This window comes from Artibeus jamaicensis, unplaced genomic scaffold (assembly GCF_021234435.1).
Source record: "Artibeus jamaicensis isolate MK-2021 breed Jamaican fruit bat unplaced genomic scaffold, CSHL_Jam_final contig_464, whole genome shotgun sequence".
Lineage (NCBI taxonomy): Eukaryota > Metazoa > Chordata > Mammalia > Chiroptera > Phyllostomidae > Artibeus > Artibeus jamaicensis.
Window position 1 is genome coordinate 4,205,154 of NW_026521842.1, and position 16,836 is coordinate 4,221,989.

The following is a 16,836-nucleotide window of genomic DNA, read 5'->3' on the forward strand; positions in this document are numbered from 1 at the left end:
ATACTGGCAAACAAGGTACATTCAGGTGACTCCCATTCTTTGGGATCCTGGAATTTCACAAGGAAGCGTTCAGACTGTGACGGATTGCCCAAAAAAGAGCAGAGGTGACAGATATCAGCAAAGCATGGCATCCAAATGGAGAACATGATCAAGAAGTCTGATAGTTTTCCAAATGCATTGAGGGTAGAAGTCAGAATAGAGGCCATCTCCAGGGGGAGCATAGACTGGACGGGAAGGGCTAACGGGGTGCTGAGAATATAGTGTATCTCCCTGGAGTGTAGACATACATGAGACTCATCATTTAAGGCCTGTGCACTCTGTATACTTTCGTGGATGTGAGTTAAGCTTCAAGAAAAAATTAAAATCAAAAAAGCTAAATCTATATAACAAGTAATATGGCTGCAAAAGCATTAGAAACCCCATAATAGAAAGAACTACACAGGTTAGGAAGAAAATGTCAAACAGCCCAAGAGAGGGGAAAACAGAGAAATATATGGCAAAAAAATACGTGTGGGGAAAAATGATGAGACAATTAAGGAAAGATGAACCAGTAAGCAAATCACACTAAATATGCTTACTGTAAAATAAATTATAACCTTCAGCTCTTCGCTGAATTTCCTTACATTTTTCATGGTTTGGTATTGCTTTTATGTTGAATTTTACATGCACATGGGGACGGCACCCTAATCTTTTTAGGGTTTGTCTTAATCTGCTCTGAGCTAGGTGAAATACTGAGATTGGTCAGGTGATACTTAAGGACTGAGAGGAACTATTTCTTCTAAGGACGTGAGCTCTCAGAGGCTTTAACCCAGGAGAATTCCTGAAGTGGCCAGGGACAGATTAAGTTCAAGCCCTAAACAAGGCTCACAAACACGTAACCACAAAATGAAATCAATACTAAACTAGAAAGCTAAAATTCCACTGAAGCTCCCTTTTCTTTGACACATTAAATTTACTTTTTTAAATTTAAAAAATTCATATTTTTGGAGGAGAGGAACCAGGGCCAATCCCGTTTTCCTGGGCGAGCTGGGAACAGGTTGCAGAGGAGAGGGGGGCGGAGTGGTGATGGAGAGGCACTCGGGAAAACTGCCTTCAGAGAAGCTAGGCGGGGGGAGGAGGGGTGCTCTGACACGTTTATCTGCACAGGGCCAGACCCTCCAGAAGGCATGTCTGTCATCAGAAAAGATTTAGAGTAAAAGTGAGATGCACGTGTGTGAAGGTGTGTCTCTAGGGCCTGTCCCCGGGGATCAGGTCCGGCCACAGTGGCCAGGGCGGGCGGCCAGGGCAGCCCGAGGAGCAGAGGGCTTGGGGCTGGGTGTTCCTCAGAGAAGGGCAGCGAGGGTGGCCCATGAATTATCACAGGCGCCCTGGAAAGCCTCTTCTGCCCCTGCCTGCACTCACAGAAGTGTTTCTCCCGGGGAACATCATTCACAATGAAATGTGATTTATAAAACACACCATCCTCTTCCCAAAAGGGATGGAAAGACAGGGACAGAAATTCATACCAAGGTGTAAATGACTACCTGAAGGCCCCTTCCCAAAGCTAGGATTTATGAAAAGCTTTGGGAAACTGAGGGAGAACAGAGGGGGAGGAGGAGAGGGGAAGGAGGGGGTGAAGAAGGACCCTCCAAAACAGAAGGAATGGGCCCAGGCCCAATCATTTGCCTAGTTGAAAGTGTAGCCTTTAAAACAAGCAGAAAATATACTCTGGTTTAGTGTTTCTTCTTGTAATTATCATAGAAGGGACCAGTGAATTTATGCACCATTATAATCATGGAGCCCCTTTCATCTGGGTGCTGAGGGAGTGTCAGAAGTCTATGTGTGGTCTTTAAGTCCACTGTCATCAAAAGATGGAGGCAAACTGTTAGCACAGGTCCCGTGAACCACTAGACTGTGAGCCCAGACCTGAGGGGCAAATCCTGAAAGTGGGAGGATGCCACTCCTCCAGACAGCACGCACTCCTGAGTCCCTGGCTCAGCGTAAATGAGCAGTGTCACAGGAACCAGCATTGCAGCGATGGCGGCAGGAGCAGCAGCCCAGGAAGCCTCTTGGACATGCTCTTTCTTCTTCCTCATAGTCCCTCTGTAACAAGGGGATGCTGGTGGCTGCTGAGAAGATGTCCTCCAATCCTGCGTTTGGGAAATAACTGCAGAACCAGTCTGGGGACCACTGGACCGACTTTGGGACAGAACTGAGCTAAAACTCCATTGCTCTGCTGACCTCTAAGTGCCTACTCAGCCTGGTGACCCCGGTGACATTTCAAGTCTCCTGGAATTGGCATCGATATTCAGAGTTAGGGTCCAAGCAGTCTCTAGTTCTGACGACTTTCTTTTTCCCAACACAGTCATGCTGGTCAGTGGCTGCTCTTCCCCCGCCACCCCGCCACCCCGCCACCTCCAAGTCATTCTGACATGGCAGCAAGAGTGTCAAAACGTCTTCTTGCTCACTATCTCTCATAGAGTGGCTGTGTCATCTAGTGTTCAAACCTGAACATGTCGAGAGTTGGAGTGTTAATGATTACAGTGGAACAACAGCTACAACTTGGGACTGGCAAACTGGGACATGTGGCCAGGCACCCATTGCCCATGGAATGCATCCCAGAATCATCTGTGGGGCTTACAGGGCTCCCATGTTGGGTCTTGGCCCCACACCGTTCTCCTCCCCCCTCCACAGCCCGGCCGCACCAGTCCTCCCTCGGTTCACCCTGACTCCGAGCCTCTGCACCTGCCGGTTCCTCCTCCGATTCCTGAGCCCAAGAGTAGCTTGGGCTGCTCTGCTGTGCTGCCCGCTTCCTATGACCCTCATCACACTTTGGTCTGTCATTTCTACTGGTCAGTGAGGACAGAGAGTCAACTATGCCCTGCATCCCTGTGCTTGGCAGGGACTAGTACGCAGGAGGGGATCAAAAACACTTGCCGAATGAATGGTGGAACTCCACAGATGCCTCCTACAGAAAGAAAAACAGTGGTAAGGAAGCCACAAGTCTAATGGGAATTTCAGCAACAAATACAGCTCGATGAAGCTTTCTGACACGAACATGTTCTGACTTTGAAAGCTAGCCATCAGGTGGAGAAAAACAAACAGTCTGGAACGCCGTGCACCACTTGCCGGCTTACTCAGCCACGAGCAGGCCCAGAACTCTTCAGCTCACTTACCTGACCAGCTCCTAAGGAGACGAGTGTAGAGAGAAAGACATTTCGGGGAATAGGGGCATCTCTGCAGACAAAGGGCATAGGTGGGAATGGGGGAGAAAAGAATCCAGGGAAATGCACGGAGCTGCCACAGCTAGTGCACACAGCGCTTAGTTGTAAGAGTTGTCAAGACCGCGCCCCGCTCTGGGCAGACCCGGCCCTGCACCAGGTGAACAGCTTGCTGCACTGCCGACGGGTGGAATGCCCGTCTCACGGCCCCCTCAGCCATGCTCTGCGCAGCTGTGCACAGCAGCCCTGGAATATGGGAACAGAAAGCATCAGGGCCCAAGGAGCCCTGGCTTTGTGTTAGGGTTCCACACAGAGCCCCCTTCTCCCCTTTCCTCCTCTGAGCCCCAGTTTGGCCTTTATGGAACCAAACCCTGGTGGCGCGCTGCTGAATGGCTGGTGGGGAGCAGTGGCTTCTCCTCATCGTCCTGGTCATACCAATGCTATTTCCTTTTATTATAAATAGGAATTTCACTCAAAGGGGTGCAGCCTATTACCCCTCAGCTGCTTTGTACTTTAATCAGGGGCTTTCCTGCTGAAAATGTTTATCTTCCAGCAAAGAGGTGCTAATTTTATCTTGCAAAAGTGGGTATCTGCTTACGTCCCTTCTACCTTCAAGAAAGATAACCAAAAGCGCATTATGTCATCTAAATACAGCATCCTTGGAGATCAAAAGGCATAATGTACACATCTGCCAAGGGTGATGGAGCGGCCATTGGCAGGCCCTTCCGGCCCGGCTGCATGGGCCTCATTGATAGACACACTTGGCCGTTTCTATGAAAGAGACTCCCAAACACTCTGTTTGTGCCAGTTGATTTCAGTGATATTGGGAGGTTTTGAAATGAGAATCCAAAATAGATCTGCCCTTCTCACCCCTCTGTGTAAGCCCTCACCACAGGAAATGGCACATGTTCAAATTTTTGCAATGGAAGCAACGTGGGACTAGATAAGAAGTATGTCGCTCACAGCGACATTTTAATGTTTAAAATATAGTCAAAATGATCCATCGCTCAAATCCACCTGAACGTTGGTCTTTTGACTCTGGTTCTACTTCTCGTTCTAGTTCCATGTTATCCACTTCCTTGGACCCCTCTATTATGAGTACATGTCCCAACACAGCACGTGTGCACTTGCACGCATGTGTGCGTACACACATATGTATTTGAAATGCATGTTCCCCAAACTAGATGTAACCTTATGATATGCATTGCACTCTGATGTGGTTTGCCTGCTCCGCTCTGGCTGGACCGCTGTCCTTTGCTTTCCGAAGTGTGGCTCCAACCAGCAGCACCAGCAGCAGCTAAGAGTTAAAAAGACAGTATCTTGGGCCCTGTCCCAGGTCTGAACAGTGACAATCTGCATTTTAACAAGTTTCCCAAGCACTGGTCTTGTCTTTTGGGGGTTTTGTTTGCATGTTATTATTTATTTTTGTATTTTGGTTGCAGCTCTCTAAATGTACTCATCACTCATCTGCACTTCATACCCAGGGTTTGACAAACCCGCGCTGAGACATGGAGCCAGGATTCTTAGGACTTCAAGTGGCTCTGTTGTGAGAAAAGATTGATGTTTGCCTCCAACTGTGCCCTTGGGAGACGCCTTCCCCTGATACTCCCCAACACTCCAGACCAGGGAGGGACTGTCCCGAGCCCTTGTCCTCCAACTATCCTCCAGTGTCCCCTGTAGGTCCCCAATGTGCTAAGGAACAATGAAGGTTTCCCATGCAATGTGGTTACACAAGCTTTGTCACAAATTTGAATACCCCGTGCTCTGTGGGGTTTGCAAGGAGCCCTAAAGATTAGGAGGGATAGGATGAGTGGGGGCTTGCTGCAGGACATTTGGTTCACTTACCCTATGACCTCGTGAAGCTCTTTGCCCTCTCTGGTGACCTCATCTCAGTGCCCTCAGAGTCAGGACGGCGTCTCCAGGACAAGGCTGCTTGTGGGCGACGCAGTATTGAGTGAGAGGAGCAAGAATCAGACATCATGGGAATGGGCAGATCTTCCCCACCGAAATCAGAGTCAAGAATAAAATTTAAAAGCCTAAAACATCTTCACACACCCTCACAAGAAGGGCAACCATGTCCCTCAGCTCAGGACAGATACATGGGAATAAAGTGAAATTGTAAATATGTGAGCGTTGGACAGCGGAAAGCGTGGTGAACGTCCCAGGCCAGAGAGTGCAAAAATATGCCGTGAAAGATGCCACCCTGCATGTTTCACCTTCGTTAAATCTCCAAAAATAGATTCTACTTTGGAAAACCGATAAAAGTACAGAATAAGAGCCAACAAAAATCATCTATATTCTCTTAATGAAGAGAAAACTACTTACCACTCTGCTGGGTATCTTTTAAGATCTTTTTGATGATTTATACACGTAGAAAGTTATAGACTTACAATAGTCACTTCCTTGTGTTGTTTTTAACATAAATAGCATAACACTAAACACATTCAGAAACTCACTTATTCTCCCAACAATGTCTCAGAGATCTCTCCATGTTTGCAACACTTACGAATCTTATATTTCTTAAACCAATACTCAGTGTTCAACACGGAGAAACCAGAGGGTGCTTTACCATTACTGTGTTGCTGGTCATTTAGGTTACTTCCTGTGACTTAACTCCAAAAAAACACATTTGCAGTGAACATCCTCAAGTCTACCTCTCTGTGCACCTGTGGGTACTTCTCCCCCAAAGCTGATTTCTAAAAGTGCCATGTCTGGGTTGTAGGGTTTACGGGCTTTCAATGTGAATCAATACTGTCAAATGGCTTCCAAAAACAATGTGTTGATCTATCAACTACCGCGGCGACAGGACCTGCTTCCTGACCCGTCCCCAATGCTGGACATGATCAACCCTTTAATTGTTACTAATGTTGTGGGGGGGAGGCATGTCTGATTATTTTTTCTGTTTGCTAATGTGTTTGCACATCTTTTCATATCAGGAATTTGAATTCTACTTCAACGGGCCACCTCTCCTTCCCCTTTTAACAGTTTTCTGTTTGTATGTGTAGGTAGGTGTGTATTTACATATTTTTAAACCTGACGTTTGACAAAGTGCTTTAAATATGTTGGCTCTTAGTCATTTCTGTGTTTTGTGTTTTGTAAGTATTTTTCCCAGTAGGTCACTTGAAATTTCACATTGTTTGTGGTGTTCATTGTCACGTCGATTTTTTACACAGTTATTTGTTTCCTTTCTCTGCATTTGCATTTGTATTTTTAAGAAAATGTTCTCTCTCTTTAAAGTTGTAAACATACTCTTCAAATTTATTCCTAACATTTTATCACTTAGTTTTTTTTTTACCTTTGCCAATTGTCTCAACACTACTTACTGAGAGGCTGGTCCTCCCACAAACGGTGGAAGAGCCTTTGTCATAGGAATGACGTCCAGCCGCACACACATCCGCTGCCAGACCGCTGCTCTGTCCCATCGGCCTGTGGCTTTACTTCCATGTATTTGGGGTTTTTTTCATATACTTTTGTGCTAATAATTGCTGGTTGAGTTTCACTGAGTGAATACCCAAAGGATATCCTTTGTGTGATTTTAATCTTTTTAAATTTATTGAGACTGGCTTTATGACCTAGAACAGGGGAAGGGAAGGTTTCTCTGTGAAGGGCCAGATGGCAAACATGTTAGGGTTTGAAGGCCATGTGATGTTTCCGTTGCATATTCTTATTTGTTTTGTTTAGTTTTATTTTTTTGAAACACTTTAAATTTTTTTTAAAAAACCACTTTTCAATCATGGGCTATACAAAAGCAGGCCACGAGCCACAGTGGTCCAGACTACTGCCCACCTCGGCTGATAACTCCACGCGCAGTGGAACGGAATGCGTGTTCTGCTGTTGTCAGGGGCGCATTCTATCAATGTCAACTAAATCAAGGCAGTTTAGAGAGTTCACGTCTACTCTGCCTGCAGTGATTGTCTTTGTCTGCTTGTTTTATCAACGATGAAGAGAGGAGTATTGGAATCAGTAACTGTAAATGTGGGCTATATTCTTCTCCTGTTCACTAATCATGAATGATTCCTGCATTTCAAAGATTAAATGCTTCATTACATAGCCTCAGGAATAATGATTACATTGAATTGCTTTGTAATAACAGAAATGTAATTAACGTCTGTGTTATTGGTAGTTCTAGCAATAACATTCTCAGAATCTGGATTCTGAAATATCACTCCTCAGAGTACATGTTTTCAGGAAACCAATAGTGAGGATGATTTGATTGGTCCTCAGCTTTCTCATGAGTAAAATGAGTTATAATAAAGCCCTTTGGTTTGCTGGAAAAATTAAATAGGAAAACCATGTAGGACTTAGTATGATGACTGGAACAAAGTAGATGCTCGATGTGTTCTAGCTGCAAGTATTAGTGTTAGCATTAGTATTGCAATATTTCCTACAGTGATACAGTCAAATAAGAGAGGGCTTCTGCTAGGCAAGTGGCTGTGGTTGACCAGGAAGGAAAGAAAGATGGTTGGGGGTCTTAATCAAACAAGAGAAGCAAGTCGGGAGCAGCAAATGACCAGACTTCAACCACACGACATGGATTGTATTCTGACTTCCACAAACTTTCCAAACCACTTTTTCCCACTCCCTCTAACAACTGTCAAAGGTAAGGCCCAAGGTCCAACATCAACTCCTATATTCTCCAAAATGTTAGATCCTAGGCTTTGCTGAGAGTGTTGATATATATGAGAACCACAATAAAAAGAGAGTGTCAGAGTGGGAAGGGCATAGATGTTAAACTCCAGCAGACTTGGGCACAGTCAGCAAACCCTGACTGCATTATGCAGGCACACTTTCCCAGTAGTAATCACATCCAAAGGTCGTGCCTAACATCCAACCATGATACTGCAGTCACCCCTGGAAAGAGCTCAGCTCTTCCTACACCCATGGAAAGACCTCAACTCTGTCTACACCTCCCACAAAGATTAAAGTACAGCCATTATTTTAAGAGCACAACAGAACTAGACATTGCCATTAGCCTGAGGTTAACACAAACATACATTTTCCTGATTTTGGCCAGATTTTTAAAAAATCGACCTAACTGAGATAAAATTTATTAACAATAATATGCATTGATTTCAAATTTTGACAGATGTGTGCGCTATGCAACCATACTACAATGAACATATAGTTTATTCAGTTCATTTACATTACCACAAAAGCCCTTGGTGCCCCTTCCTAATAATCCAGGTGACCACTGATCTGATGTCTACAGCTAGAGACTAGTTCAGGCCATTCTAGAACTTCATTTAAATGATCACACAGTATGTAATCTTTTGTGTCTGGCTTCTTGTAAGCAAAATATTTTAAGCTCCCTCAATATTGTTCCATATATCAGAATCATGTCCCTTTTTAGTGGTACACTATCACATAGATTGACCACAATTTGTTTACCCATTAATTTGTTGATGGACATTTGAGTTATATGCAACTTTTGACTGCTATAAATAAAACAGCTCTGATTATTTGTAAGCTATCTTTTTGTAAGTGTGTTTTAATTTCTATTAGAAAGAATACCTAGCAGCAGATTTGCTAGGTCATTCAGGAAGTGTATATTTATAAGAAACTACCAAATTGCCTTTCAAATTGGTTGTGTCATTCTACACGCCCATCAACAATGTATGAGAGTTCCAGTTGCTCCTCATCCTTGTCAACACTTGCAAGTTTCAGGTTTTTTAAATTTTAGCCATTCTGGTGAGTGTATAGTGTTGCCACATTGTAGTTTTAACTTGTATTTCTTGATGACTGATGGTGCTGAGCATCTTGTGTGCCCATTAGACATTCATATCTCTTCTTTGTAAAGGGTTTCAAACATTTGTATAGCTGGGTTGATTTTGTTCTAAATATCAAATTGTAAGAGTTCTTTATGTATTCTGGATATACGTCATTTTCTGGGTGTATGTATTGTCAATATGTCCTGCAGTATGAGGCTTGTTCTTTCATTTTTATTGGTATTTTTAAAGAATAAATTTATAAATTTGGGATTTTGATTTATCAATTTTTATTTGTGAATTTTCTATTACATCTAAGAAATCTTTGACTATCCCAAGTTTATGAAGATATATTTCTTGTGTTTCCTTCTATAAATGTCATCATTTTAGCTCTTACAGTTAGATCTTTTGTGCACTTTAAGTTAATTTTTATATGGTGAGAGGTAAGGGTCAGGGTTCTTTTCTTCCCTGTATGACTATTTCGTTGCTCCTACCAAGTTGAGGAATTTCCCTTCTAGTTCTTATTGGCTGAGAATTAAATTTTTTCAAAAGCTTTTCTGCATCACACAATTGAAATGTAAACAAACTAAACTGCAGAAATAGATTGGTAATAATCACCAGGGCTATGTAAAGGAAAAAGGATTCATTCCTTTTGGTGTATTTATTGCCTTAACAGCTACAGGTATAGAATAATAGTTTACCTAGTTCATTTATACTACCACAAAAACTCTCAGCAGCCATTTGCAAATTCCTTTTAATTACCTCCCCATATAATCACTTTTTCAGTCTCTCTTAATGAGCAGTGAGCAAATGACCCAATTTGGGCCATCAAGCCGTAACAGAAAGTATGCTACAAGACTCCTGTAAAACAGTTTTTCTCCCTGATGAAAGGAAAGAGGTCACCTCTCCTCATCTCCAAATATCTGCCTTACTGAGGCAGTCATATGAAGATCTGAGGCCTTGGGACTATGCTGCCAAGTCCAAGAGAACTTCAGAGATGCTGAGCATCACTAGGAAACTCATTTCATCATGCGATGCAGAAACTTGGACTACTTATTATGGAAGATAATCTATTTCTTTACTATGTATGCTACATTAATTTGTATTTTATTATTGATTAACAATCCAGGCTTCTCTCCCAAGCCTTAAACCCAAGTCCAGCTAGAATGGGCCTTCTCTAGAGCAAATCAACTAAGTGTTCTCATCACCAATTTTCTTCAAACATGAGAATCAAGGAGAACCTGATTCTATAAGGGGCAGAGTCATGGGATGAAACCTACAGAAAATAGTGGAAAGACCACCCAGCCTGGAAGTTACAAGTCTGGGCTCTCATGCTGCCAGCCCACCCTGCTTCTCTGGGCTTCCTTCTTTTGCTCCATCTTCCATGCACCATCCCTTGTTAGAGCCTTTCTTATGCTCAAAATAGTCCTCTCTACCTCTGCTCTTTGCTTCATCTGGCTGGTTCTACTCACCCTTCAAGTCTCAGTTTAAAGATTACTCCCTTAAAGGGTCCTTCCAGGTTCCCCAAGCTCTCTCTTAGCACTCTAAGTTTTTCCTTGAAGCAATGATTCTAGTTGAAATTAAGTTGTATGATTCACTGTAATCCCTCTCCTCCACTGAAATGCAAGCTCCCTGAGGTTGGGAATCAGATCTGCTTGTTGGGGCCCCATGTTCTCAGCACCTAGTATAGTGCCTGGCATATTAGAAATGGTCCACACATACGTTTGTTTGACTGACTCACTAAAGAATGGATGTTGATTGAATGGCACTACCACCAACTTGCTGCATGACCTTTGGCAAATCACTTTCCTTTTCTAGACTGTCGTTTCCTCACCTTTCATGTAAGGAGCTTGAACTAGGTGGAATTTAAAAGTTCTTCCACTGTCAACTCTTTGTCACATTGAATCCAGATGCTCGGATGTGGTTTGTTTTTTAAATCGGCCCTCCCCCACCTATCCATTTGCTTTCCATCCCCACTGGTAACCCTGCAATTGTCCCAGAAGCTCATTCTATATAAGCATCCCATGGATGACAGCTGGAGCTGGTTGTCTTGACTACCCCAGGATGCCGGGGGCGGTGGTTTCCAGACGCAGGGAGGCTGCAGTGTCTGGTGGTTTCTCCAGGATGCCAAGTCCTTGGTCCCCTTGTTCTGCAATGGGAAGGCAGGAATTTGGAATGGTTGGCAAGTAATTGTCAGAGAAGTCTGTACCTATATTTGTCTGCATTCCAGCACATCTGTTCATCATCAGGCACATGGCAGATAAGAAGAGTTCTCTTTTCAGATTAAAGATGTCAACCATACAATTTCCTGGCCATAATGGGCTTTTACATCTGCGTAGCGGGTACCACAGAGACTTATCTTGAGCATTGGATGGCACATGGGAATCCACAGAAATCCGCAGCATACACACTTGTGTCTTAAGTCTCCTTATCATAACCTACAGTGGAAGCAAAGGCTAAGACAAGTTCCATCACTTTTACTTTGTTTTTGGTTTTTTTTCACCGATTTCCTCAAGTCAGATTCACTGGCTCCGCCACCCTTCCCCTTCCCCTGGCAGGAATCACGATAAGAGGTGACCATTTACTGAGCCCCACTCTGCCAGGAACATGGGCCTTTTGTGCTTTCTCTCTAATCCTCACAATAATTCCTGATTGTACATTCTAATCCCAAGATGATAGATGGGGAAACTGAGGCTTGGAAGCATGCTTAGACTTGCCCAAGGTCACACAAATTAAAAGTGGGGGTCTGAGATTCAAACCCAGATCTGATCCTCCCAGGCTGTCCATGGGTACTCGCCCAGATCACCTATCCAATAATCTGTGGCAGGGGCCAGACATGGAATCAGAACCAAGCATGCTGGCTGCCTTCCTTTGCCTGCCCCAATACCCTGCAGGTGAGGCAGGGATGAGAACTGAGACCCACAGTAGGGACTTCATCCAGGGTCACAACCATCCACCCAAATAACCCTCATATATCTCTCTAGAATAGGGATGATGGCATTTTGTTAATAAACAGAAACAGAAGGTTAGTAGAAAGGGATTGGGAGGGAGAGAAAATGTGAAAATGAGATGCTTAGAGCTGCTACAACATCTTGGGATGGATGCCAAGAAAATCTCCAAGATGCCACCTCAGAGCATGGATGTTGATTAGCCAACTGCTACCTCCATTCTTCTTGACCTGTGAGGAAAATCACCTCCAAGGCTTACCTTCTGTTAGTCATGAATGCGTTACTTCCAGCTGACAGCACTCCTAACTGATACACAATTTAAGCCACAGACCACCTGTAACACACTCAGTGCCTTCAATGGCTATCTGGGGGAGATGATCTAACTCCTTAACCTCTTTCAGGGTCTCCATTACCCAAACTTCTAAACTTTATCCCAGCTCATATGAGGCAAGCCATCCAGTATATTCTGTCTCTCCCCTGCAAAACCTCGCAGCAAATTCCTACTCCTGCAATGTCAGGGGACCTTCATCCATTTGGGAATAATAGCCACTGTCTGTTCTCTAGCCACATTCCCAAATTAAAAACAAATGAAAAAAAATCAGAGAGAGTTAGCCTTCCCACATTCCCAACTCAATAAATACAATCAAATGATGGGAGATGAAAATCAAACAGCCAAGCATTCCATCTGAATTGGGAATCTGCAGCCCAGATTCTCCTGGTAACACATGCCTCCCATCACCACATCATTACCCAACCCTGCCATTAGGGAAGGCAAACCCGTACTTACAATCAAAATGAACGGAATATGTAACCAGGAGGCAGCTCACTTCCAGGAATGGCCGGCTGGCAGTGCCCGCCTCACCCCCCACCCTGCCCTGCCAGCCCCCTTTCGTGACCAGCTCTGGGTCCTGTGCTTAGCAGATATCCCCCATGACTTCAGAGACCGAACACCTCTTTCCCTTCTGTATTGTTCTCCTGCCTCCTGGTGTCAGAGAAGTCCTCTGGGCATTTTCCTCTTACTGATGCTAATCTTTGCCTTTCTGGTAAGACCCACTCTGCCTTCAATGGAATTGAGATGGAGAGTCAAGATCTCCAGGTCAAAGCTTTTGTACTTTACAGTGAAAGCTGATGCTGTTGGGCATGGCGCAGAGTAAAGAGGATACAAGCATCTTCTATTTGGCTTCACAAAGAATAAATTAGAACCACCGTCCTGGAGGGCAAGGTGGTGAAATGTAGCCAGGTCCCTCATAATGTGTACCCATTGATGGGTACACCCAGCAAGTCCCCCTCCAGTGATGTCGCCTGAGGAAAGGTTGGAGATTGCATGCAAATGTGTGCAGATGGCTACACAATAAAGCATTATGTTTATCTCAAAGCACTGGGAACACCACCGTTGTTCAACAATATGAAATTGTTAAATTGAAGAAAAGAAAGAATGTGCAGCCATCAAGAAGCATCTCTGTGAAGAATAATTAATGCCGAGAAAATTCATAATAATTCATTTACCTGAATGAAACATGCAGAGTGAAACCACTAATTGAATGAGATATGTAACTGTATATCGCTTACACCTTCTCAGTTTCTGTGTATACAGAACGCACTCGATAATTAACACTTCTGTAGCACTAGGTGCAGGGTACTGTTCTAAGTACCCTAGTATCTAGTAATGCATTCTAAGTGCATGCATTTATTCACTCAATTATCACAGCAACTCTCTAAGGTATATATGCATTATTATAAATGTTATTATTAAAATGTCAATGATTATTTTTTAAAGATTTTATTTATTTATTTTTAGACAGAGGGGATGAGAGGGAGAAACAGAGGAAGAGAAACATCAATGTGTGGTTGCCTCTCACGTGTCCCCCACTGGGGAGCTGGCCTGCAACCCAGGCATGTACCCTAAATGGGAATTGAACTGGTGACCCTTTGGTTCAAAGGCCAGCACTCAACCCACTAAGCCGTACCAGCCAGAGCCAATTATTATTAATTTTAATAAACATACTTAAATGTTATTATTATACAAACTAAGGCTTCAAGTCACACAGCTAATCAATGTGAGACCTGGAATTTGACAGCCAGAAGTCCAGCTTTGTCACTCTGTGCTGCAATAAAAATGTTTACGTTGAATATGTCAGAGTGATCGCCAGCAGAGAATGGGAGGGAAGTAGGAGACAAAAAGAGTAAGCGAAACAACAAGACTGGGTCTTGCCCAGTAGGGTGATCCAACCCTCTCCTCCTGAGGTCTGAGCCAGGGAGGAGAGAAGGAAGAAGAACGGGGGCATGGGAGGGCAGAAGGAAGATGTAGGCAGGTACAGATTTAGATATAAAGGGATAACTGTACAGAAAGGGAGAGGTAAGGATAAGAACATGGATACAGATATAGATAGATATAGGTATCGATAGATAGATATAGGGTCAGTATAAATATAGGTATAGATATGCAAACCCTAGTGTGTCCCGGCTCCCTAGGAGGACATGTTGGACCTCGGAATCCCCCATCACCCACCCACCTACCTCCTTGCCCTGGTCACAGCTGACTAAGCCAAGGTTTAGCACTTAAGCATGGGAATAATAATTCGCAAACTGGCCAGCAATCTCTAACCTCAAAAATGCTCAAAAAGGTTATTTGATTCACTCAGGCTCCAGAGAATTTAAACTTAGACACATGGAAGGAATTTGCCAGCGAAGGTGGAGCTGGAACAGAGAGATGGTGACATAGACGGCACGGAGGGGCTGCCTGGGAGTGGTCTAGGGGACACCATTCACAAATGCTGGGAGGCAGGCTGGCTGGGCAGAAAGAACAATGGTCGTGTACTGCACAGAAGGTGGAAAAATCAAACCTACAGAAGAAAATGAAAGGGGAGAGAAAGAGAGAGAGAGAGAGATAGAGAGGGAGGGAGAGGAAACTAACTCCAAATAAGCCCTCCCCAGGCCCAAGTATTTGAATCTAAGCCCATTGGATCCTAACAGCAGCCCTCTAACCAAACCAAAAACGGCAAATACCAAATGCTATTTTTTTGATTAATTGTAAAAGGCATACCTATTTTGTGAATCACAAAAGCACATTGTAAATAATTTTTAAGATGCCATCAATTGAACAATGTACCCTGATTTTAGATACGTTAAAAAGTAGGAAAATGTGCATCTTGGAATAGATAAATTTCTAATCATGCGACTCCTCTCCCTTTACGCACAGTGGCAGACACTGACACTTTTTCACCAGGTCTGGGTGTGGTCTCATCACACCATGTCAGGAACTGCCAACTAAAACGAGACCAGTTCTTGTGCCCTGTTCTGGGCCTAGGCTTTCTCAAACAAATTCATGAAGAGATCACTCCCACAATGGAGTGGAGGACCATGAGACAAATCTCTACTTCTTGTGCTAGAGAAATAAGTTAAGGAAGCCACTTAGAAAGTGGTTTGATGGCTATATTCTATTTTTAATAGCCTTCCGTTTAATCTCTCCCTTCCATCCCCAGGGAGATCTCTCAAAAGGGTACAGAATCTTGGGATTGCTTCTGGAACACTGCATAAAGCACAGGCAAGTTTACCAAAAGACAATACTCTATTAGTTGTTAGCGATATAAAATTATAAACACAAATATGCAAACACACACACACACAGCCATTTGCCAGGCATAGTAATTCACCTTTATGTTTGCAGTTAAAGGTCATTTTGTCCTCTGGTGCAAACAAATACTAGCAGTTGCCTGAGAATTCACACAGTCTCTGGCATAAAGATTAAAGAGACAATGGTACCCACTAAATATTCCATGTGCCCCTCATTTCCCAGCACCTTTACATTTATGCAGATCCATGTGACTGCTAGTGAGGGGTGGAAGTGGTCATGGCTTCCAGTGTTAGTGTGGCTCAGGAGAGCCACTCCATGACCCTCCAGGTGTCTCTTCCCCCACCCCAGTGACAAGGAGTCTTTGTAATGAGGTGTCAGAGTCACAAAAGTGTGAAGACTCCCCACATGAAAGACAGGACCCCCAGCACATTGTGTAAGTGGGGAAAAGTCTTGGCTGCGCTAAGCCTCTAATTGGGGGGCTACTTGTGACCAGAGCACAACCTGCCTATCTTGACTAATCCACTGAAGAAGTTCCTGTCTCTTGATTAGCTTTTAGTAAGATAACTTCCATCTCTGGAAGCTCTGGACACTGCTGGGGTCAGATGTACTTGTTGGAGAGCTGAGCAAATCTCCTTTCAGGGAACTGAGACACTTCTGGGAGTGGACACCCCCTTCAGGAACAGAAAGCAGGGTGCCATGACTCTAACACAATACTCCCTTGTTGGAGAAGGGCAGTTCTCGGGACAGCCAGGCATCTGTCCTTGGATTTACCCCGAGCCTGTCCCTTCTCACAGTGGAAAGCGAGCAGTCCAGGAGCACCTGACCAAAACCTCACAGATTCCAAAGGGAAGGAATCTGCTAAACAAGAGCAGGATGGTTGGGACATGGGAAGTGAAGGCTGTGGTATGGACTTTTAGAGTTAAAAATGTTTGGGAGTCTGATGGGGAAAGAGTGGCTTGGTTTTCCTTCTGGAAAATGGCCCCAGCTTCTCACTGCAAGCAGCAGGCTTCCAAGAGGAAGCACTCCACTTGTGAGAGCAGAAGCTTCAGATGCCTTAGGGCTCAGCTTCAGAAATAACATGGTGGCCCTTCCACTACATTCCATGGGTCAACGGAAATCACAAAACCACTATTTCCCCTATCGGACCGCCTCCTACTCAAGCATATTTTAACTGGAAAAGTGTGTACGTAGCCTCCACCTCCCATGTCTTCCCACCCCTGCTCTTTGCTCAGCACAGTCCCTGCCCTTGGCTGGATGTCTCAGTGAACGTTGCCTGGACTGGTCCCATGCCACTGTGAGAAGGAAGCCATTGTACCCAGGCTCTGGTTTTGCCTTCAATCTGGCCCTTACCCCTCCCCCCCAACACCATTGTCACGCCTTAAGCTGTTAATTATGTAGAATTTGTACCC